We start from the raw sequence: 8,820 nt of genomic DNA on the forward strand, positions 1-8,820 counted from the left end.
AATCTGAATCGCACCAGAAAACTGATAAAACACCTGAGGAAAAACCTAGAAGTGGGTTGAAAACATTTGTTATGTTTTAAGTAGTAACTGCAAAGCTATACAAGGTTAGTGCCACTTATTTGTTTATTTTATTATCTGCAATCCCCTGCCTGACCGCATTTAAATCTAGCTGTAGATAAAAGACTAAACTTACCATTTATTGTAAGTATCCATTTAAACTCCAATCAAATAACTCGTAAAAACATTTAGGAACATTAAAAGTTAAGGCTCAAAGTTGAAATTGAAATTAAACATGTGGCCGACCTTTATAAAAGCTCCTGTAGTGAGCTATTCCCGCTCTATGATGATAAATATATTTAATATAATATACTGGTGTAAGTCAAACTACCTGGTTAAATCATGCATATAGCAGGCTTGTCATGCTTCTATATTCTTTGATAAGAATTGAATCTCCACACAGTTAACAGTAATATATCATTAGAAAAAAGTTATTCTTTTACAGATGAAAAAGTTTGGCACTTGTTGCTAAATGTGATAATGAATGTTGCCATAAAGAAGTTTCCATTTTGTTCTTTGGTACAAATATTCTTGTTGTAATGACATTTTTCAAGGAGATTGTCGAAAGACAAAAACCTCTCCATTTTTATAGAAATACTACTACTAAAGATTAATTAAGAGAATAAAATTAAGAGAAAACGTTGGTGTATATTGCTTAAAAATAATTATCTTAACCCTTCTATTATAGTATTTAATTTCTATTCGTGTTTTTCATGAACTATAGAGGGTGCTGCATTTTTACAAAATGGCTACCTTATCCGGGTTGCCTTTAAATAGTAATATAAAATTAATCATATATTACTGTCTGACATAATGATATATGCTGTTTTTAGCTGTTTATTGAGAAATTTTATAGGAGGAGAACAATTATTGCTAGCAGGACACATCATTATGTGGTATCAAAACAAATGAGCGAGATCGTTCTATGCATATTTTGCCCTTTGTGTTAAAAATCATCAGTTTTGACATGTCCTAACAGGTCCAGATTTATAAGTAAAAAGCCATGTAAGTTGTTGCTTAGGGCCTCGACTTTCAAGGGCCTCAAACATTTGTACAAAAAAGAAATTTGAAGTCAAATTTTGTAATAAACACTCTTTTACAAACCAACAATATATACTTTACTTTTTATCTTGTCTAGTATTTCATTAATTTTTTTTCTAAGAATTAACATAAGATCTTTTTAAAAAAATCGATAAAACCAATTTAAAAAAAGATTTATAATGTAATGGATATAAAAATTTAATTAAATTTGTTATAAAACATAAGACTAGTGAAACCTCACATCTTTTTCTTCCAATATCCATATTAAATCAGAGACAGTCTGATTTAATACTTTTCTTTATACTTCTTAAATTGTAAAGGGTCAGTGAGGGGCCTGCCTTGCATAGTTCAGCTTAGGGCTTCGAAATGCTTAAATCCGACCGCGTCCTACACAAAATTACTGGCATTTTAAACTTTAAGAAAATGTGTTTTATAATTGACAGCATAACTTGTTTGTGTAAAGCTGGACAATCAGGAAAATGCCAATTCTTAACAGTCTAATCCACTCTTTCAGAATTCAGAGAAGTCCATAAATATAACCGACTAATTTTCGAATTATCATGTTTTTCATGTAGGAATAGACGAAAACTTATATTGAGCTCCCGCAAGGCTTTTAAATCGCAATTTGGAACGCTTTGCTTTTCCAATTGTTATTCATCTTTACTGCTGATAATACACAAGAATGAATCAATCGACCCTGATAGAATAGTTTTGTTTTTAAACACCAGAGAGCGAGCATCCGGTGAAAAATGCGAACAGGATCGAATCTAGTAAGGTCGAATACTTCCTGGAATTTTTAGGCTACCCGTAATGGACTTGCTAAAAAGGTCCTCTTAGTATATACAGGGCAGAGAGTTTAAAAACAGAAATAACCCTCCCAATCCAAATGATCTTATATCAGGCAAAGTGTCAACGTATGAGCATTGATATTTTAAAACATATTTCGCATGTAATTTCTGGAAATTATATCTAATAAATGTATAGGAGAGGATCTAAAGTTGAAATATATTTTCAAATCAATGTAGTGTAATTCGAATTTAATGTTTGATATTCAGAAATTAAATTCCCTTTGGCAACTTTAATGTTATTTTCTACGAGTGAAATTCAGGCTTTATAGTCTTTCGAAACTGAATTCCCAAGTATAGTTTGTAGGCAAAATCCACAATGAAGTTATCACTGATTTTGTCGACTTGTAATATTCCGCTGACACATATTTTAAAATATCAAACAGATGTCTAGTGAATTGCTAGAGTAGAAAATCTGAGGGTCAGTGGTACCACTCTGGGGGACTGGGATCGAATCCAGATGGGTTGATAAAATTCCCAGGAATTTTTCAAGGGTGGTCCATCCGGATATGTTGGGTCCTATCCTTCATCCGACCGCCCCATTGTGGGCCTGGCTGAACTTATAATGGGCTTGCTAAAAGAGGTCCTCTAGTGCCCACAAGGCAGAAAGTTAAATAAAAAAAAATCCCGAAATGGTAATTCACGGAAACTGAGTATATTCCACAGTAAGATATTAAATAAATATATTACCAAATATCTTAATCTAATTTTTCTGATTTTCAAAAATAATAAAGAGCAATGTGTAGCTAAAACAAAATGGCTGTCTCTAGCAAAAATGAATTCACAGTTGATGATGAAAAAAATTTTTAAATATTTCCTTTTTATCTCATTTTCATTTCGCCTTACAGAAATTTCATATTATAATACTGTATATGCCGGTGAGGTATTGCTAGTTCTAGAGTACAGTTGATAACATCTTACCAACTAGCTCAGCTATAAAAACATATTATTATTTAGTTGAAGTTTACATAACATTTTCCCATAAAAAAATTGTATTACAATGAATAAATCATCACTCATAATTACACATTAAATAAACAGACAGGATATTATAAATTTGTAATGTAGAATTTGTTAAAGCATTGTCATTACTTCCTGGNAATCTGAATCGCACCAGAAAACTGATAAAACACCTGAGGAAAAACCTAGAAGTGGGTTGAAAACATTTGTTATGTTTTAAGTAGTAACTGCAAAGCTATACAAGGTTAGTGCCACGTATTTGTTTATTTTATTATCTGCAATCCCCTGCCCGACCGCATTTAAATCTAGCTGTAGATAAAAGACTAAACTTACCATTTATTGTAAGTATCCATTTAAACTCCAATCAAATAACTCGTAAAAACATTTAGGAACATTAAAAGTTAAGGCTCAAAGTTGAAATTGAAATTAAACATGTGGCCAACCTTTATAAAAGCTCCTGTAGTGAGCTATTCCCGCTCTATGATGATAAATATATTTAATATAATATACTGGTGTAAGTCAAACTACCTGGTTAAATCATGCATATAGCAGGCTTGTCATGCTTCTATATTCTTTGATAAGAATTGAATCTCCACACAGTTAACAGTAATATATCATTAGAAAAAAGTTATTCTTTTACAGATGAAAAAGTTTGGCACTTGTTGCTAAATGTGATAATGAATGTTGCCATAAAGAAGTTTCCATTTTGTTCTTTGGTATAAATATTCTTGTTGTAATGACATTTTTCAAGGAGATTGTCGAAAGACAAAAACCTCTCCATTTTTATAAAAATACTACTACTAAAGATTAATTAAGAGAATAAAATTAAGAGAAAACGTTGGTGTATATTGCTTAAAAATATTTATCTTAACCCTTCTATTATAGTATTTAATTTCTATTTGTGTTTTTCATAAACTATAGAGGGTGCTGCATTTTTACAAAATGGCTACTTTATCTGGGTTGCCTGTAAATAGTAATGTAAAATTAATCATAAATTACTGTCCGACATAATGATATATGCTGCTTTTAGCTGTTTATCAAGAAATTTTATAGGAGGAGAACAATTATTGCTAGCAGGACACATCATTATGTGGTATCAAAACAAATGAGCGAGATCGTTCTATGCATATTTTGCCCTTTGTGTTAAAAAACATCAGCTTTGACATCTGTCCTATCAGGTCCAGATTTACAAGTAAAACGCCATGTAAGTTGTTGCTTAGGGCCTCGACTTTCAAGGGCCTCAAACATTTGTACAAAAAAGAAATTTGAAGTCAAATTTTGTAACAAACACTCTTTTACAAACCAACAATATATACTTTACTTTTTATCTTGTCTAGTATTTCATTAATTTTTTTTCTAATAATTAACATAAGATCTTTTTTAAAAAAATCAATAAAACCAATTTAAAAAAAGATTTTTAATGTAATGGATATAAAAATTTAATTAAATTCGTTATAAAACATAAGACTAGTGAAACCTCACATCTTTTCCTTCCAATATCCATATTAAATCAGAGACAGTCTGATTTAATACTTTTCTTTATATTTCATAAATTGTGAAGGGTCAGTGAGGAGCCTGCCTTGCATAGTTCAGCTTAGGGTTTCGAAATGCTTAAATCCGACCGCGTCCTACACAAAATTACTGGCATTTTAAACTTTAAGAAAATGTGTTTTAAAATTGACAGCATAACTTGTTCACGTAAAGCTGGACAATCAGGAAACTGCCAATTCTTAACAGTCTAATCCACTCTTTCAGAATTCGGAGCTCATAAATATAACCAACCAATTTCCGAATACAGTAAACATGTTTTTCACGTAGGAATACAGGAAAATTTATATTAGGCTCCCATAAGGCTTTTAAATTGCAATTTGGAATGCAACAGAAAGCTTTGCCTTTTCTATTGCTATTCATCCTTACTGCAAGAATGAATAAAACGACCCAGATAGAATAGTTTTAAACACCAAAGGGCGAGTATCCGGAAAAAAATGCAAATAACTACAATGGTTTTATGTAAAGGTTTATCACACAGAGTGCCTAATCTAACACATTTAAAAAATTCTTCAAATAGTGTACAGATGAGGAATAAGAACTTTTTTATTGTATTTCATTTCATCATTAAAAATACAATAGAAAATTTTTTATTCCTCATCCCATTCAATTTTTTATTCCTCAAAGAAAAATGCAACAGAAAAATTTATGGACAGTCCTAAATAGCATTCGATGTCACGTAATTACCTTCCAGTTGGTTCGCGCAAGAGAAATAACAAGTGACTGTATACACAAGCTCAGAGAAAGAACAACAATCTTCAAAGATCATATATTTTTTTTGAACGATATTATCTGCGAAGATCGATGTCCTTTCTTCGAGCTCGTGTATACAGTCACTGGCTATTTCTCTATATATGGAATAGTACCATTAAAACAATATTTTTCAAAGTTCTAGAAGTTTTATAATAATTTTCATTGGTTATAAAAAGCGGTTAAATTCCAGTTACGTGGACTGTCATGGCGGCTCCAGCAAAGAAAAGGAAACAGTGGGGACGCACGCAAGGTCTTACCTTGGGACGCACGTTCTAACCTAACCTAACCTACTCTAATAATTTAATTGGTAATAATTATGGTAATTTATTAGAATAGGTTAGGTTAGGTTAGAACGTGCGTCCCCACTGTTTCCTTTTTTTTTTTTTTTTTTTTTTTTTAGTTTTNAAAGTTCATTTCGTTAGTACTTACCAATAATAATGAAGCGGTAATAAAATATAACACATTGTCTTTTGTCTTGGAACTTGCAGACTATGGGCTGAACTACCTCATCCCGGTGAATACTCTCGGCAAAGCACCCACGTGGTTCTACCGAAACGTCATCCAACATATCCGGGTTGCTGGTTTATGTCGGCCGGGTATTCAGACAGCGACTTCAGCACGCCTAGCGGACTGGAATGAAATTAACAAGATACTAATCCCCTAGTCGTAATATTAGAGAAATTTCATTTACCTAAATAAAGTGTTTAAATATGGTTTACTAGTATGAAATTACGCAAAATAGTCGTTCATTTATTCAATAGAATTATTAATAAAATTGTAAAGTATTACAAAATGCTCTTTCCTAATTTTAAACTCATTTTCCCCATTACCGTTTCATTAAGTTTTTAGCATCCTTAAGGGATTTGAGTCCATAGGTCGTCGTAACACCCACAAATTCCCATTACTTCACGAATAAAGATCCTGGGATTGACAGAATTTAGGAATCAGTGGACTACATTATACTAAATACAATTGTTCTTAATGCTTTCTTATTGTACAAGTACTGTACGTACAGTACTTGTATATATAATTTTCCAAATCGAAAGCATTAAATCTTACATATTGTGCAACGTTTGAGTGTAAAATACATAATAATCTATGCTTATTAAGAAAAATCGTAGCCTATATTTAATATCTTTAAAATAATACATTTTTTACACGTTATTAAATATAGGCTACGATTTTTCGTAATTATGTAGGCATATATTATATAAAATCTTTGAACGCGATGGTAATATTCGACACAAGAGCCGAATACTATTCAACGAATAAAATACAGTTTTTTCATTTTTTTCTATTGAAATTTTCATTAACATTTCATATTGAATTTAGTGAAAATTTTATCGTTATCGTAAAAATGATATCCAATTCGTAGCCATCTTTTTTTACATATTTTATATTCAAACAGTAAGAATAAATAAGAACAACGTTGGTAGGTTATCAAACAATGGATAGTAGTAAGTTAAATCTTTCCATTTAATTATGGAAGCAATTAGGATATAATAGTGAGTGGTCCATACCAAGAAAAGATTAGGATGCTGGACAGCCAAAATACGGTGGCCAAAGGGAATACAGTATCCCCAAGACGAACAATTTAAATGAATACGTAACGAAACGGTTAAAGTACTAGTTCGGCCAGGTGTGCATCCTTTCTTTCGAAGGAAATTCCAACGAAATTCATGAAGAAGAAAGTTCATATAACAGATTAGAATACACAGATGACGACAGATTAAAATTCTTACGTCGAAGTGTCATCATTTCAGTCTTATTATATTAATTCGGTCAGAATAACTTATATTAATTAGTCTTTGAACAGTAATATTTTTAATCGTGTCTCACGTTTGATTTCTACACTTAAAATCGAAGTTACGTGATTTATTTTATCATTATTCGTGCACTATTTTTATTTTTTTCTCGGGATAAATAATAAAGCATTTCTTGGTAAATATAATAACACAGTAGAGAGTACAGTAAGGAGAAACTGAATGACTACTAAAATACATTTAAATGGGAGTTAAATTACAAAAACCCTCGAATGCATGGCCTTACCTTAAAGTATCCTCAAACTTGTCATATAAAATAAGTATTATTCTAAAAGTTCTCTTATCAAATTATAATGCGAAATCAATAAATTCGTCATAATTTGCAATTTTTCCCATATTTGGAAATCAGAAAAGTTAAGAAAATTTATTGTACTATTAAATATCTGAAATATATCATACTCCCTTCTACTGCAAATATACTGCAATATTTTTTTACATAAATTACATAGAGTAAGAAAAAATTCTTATTTGTTTCATTTAGAAGAAAACAAATGAATGCTTTTACAGCTCTATATCAGAAGTTTAATGCTTCCTTTTCTACGAAAGAAACCGCCAAAGTGGTTGCGCTAACTGCTCCCAGTGCTAATAGTACCATTAACATTCTTTAACTTATCTCCCGCCGTCGTGGAGGTAATCGGAAAACTTGTAAACACTCACCTCGAATGTTTGTAGTGTTTAAAACAAGGACAATGAGATGATTTCGCCTTAATATTTTACATTTAATATTACAATTTTCTTTATCTGTACGAATCTAACACTCACCAATAATTGCATAATGATAAGAATTACTTGATTCACTCCGCATTTTAATTATTATTAAATTATATATTAAAGTTATTAGTATGATTAATTACCCCCTCTGCACGACGCATCGCGTATCGGCGTTAGAAGGTGCGCCCCGATACTAACAATTCAAAGTCGAAATTACTTCGAATATTTCAAAACTGAAATGTTATATTTTAACAAATTCGATCCAAAAATTGCTGGAAAACGGAGATAATACCTCAACATTCAAATATAAAATAAATTACAAAACTAACCTTTGATCCGTACCCATTCCTATGTATTCGTACAAACACACACATTAAAAAATCCTACTTGCAATTCCTTGGCTTCTATGTAAGGTCGCCGATCCGGTGGAATAGGGGACTTGTTAATCCCGCATCAGGATGAACCTAAGAGAAGGTTGTGTGTGGTGTGGCGGAGGAGGCAATTGATGACAAAAGAAAAAGCCGTTTATTTGGTCAGAGCCGGCCCTACCATAGGGCAAACGGAGCAGTCGCTCCGGGCGCTAAGTCCTAGGGGGCGCCTCAGTGGTAAAGAAAATTAAAGGGTATAAAATTAGGGGCAACCAAGGGGGGCGCCATAATAGGATCTCGCTCCATCCTAAAACTTGCCTCGGGCCGGCACTGTATTTGGTAACATTGATGCTTACATCAATAATTGACAGTTCAGTTCCACTTTTCCGTCCTTCGGGATGGCGAGGATTTTCCTTTCCGTCGATGCTCCGGGACGGACGAGATGGGATCGGAGAGTCGCGAGACGTCTTGGGTGACCACACAATTCACTATCTAAAACACACGGCGAGCTTAATCCAGAGGAGACTGTCCTTCGACCTTGAAATTCCTATTTTTATAATTTTTCTCCCGCTGTTCGCATTTCGGATTGGTCCCTCGTCCCATTCCTCGCTTCTCGATTGGTCTGCTTTGTCTCCAGGTGCAAGATGAAACCTCTTCGGGTTGCGGGAAAGGTCCCATTCGAGGTGTCCATTTGATACCTCTTTATCGACTCTG

General features: G+C 32.6%; 1 long non-coding RNA gene across 1 annotated transcript in view; it reads right to left on the bottom strand.

The window, feature by feature from the left end:
* LOC111632893 overlaps positions 1 to 8,564 on the bottom strand; it is a 16,008-nt gene extending 7,444 nt beyond the window's left edge. Inside the window, exons 1-2 of the long non-coding RNA XR_002757945.1 lie at positions 8,068 to 8,564; positions 5,634 to 5,834 (exon numbers count right to left, since the gene is read on the bottom strand). This is a non-coding gene — a long non-coding RNA (uncharacterized LOC111632893). The remainder of the gene's footprint in view (positions 1 to 5,633; positions 5,835 to 8,067) is intronic.
* Positions 8,565 to 8,820: the final 256 nt, after the last annotated feature.

This window comes from Centruroides sculpturatus, unplaced genomic scaffold, assembly GCF_000671375.1.
Source record: "Centruroides sculpturatus isolate CEXI.00-Female unplaced genomic scaffold, Cexi_2.0 scaffold808, whole genome shotgun sequence".
Taxonomy (NCBI): domain Eukaryota; kingdom Metazoa; phylum Arthropoda; class Arachnida; order Scorpiones; family Buthidae; genus Centruroides; species Centruroides sculpturatus.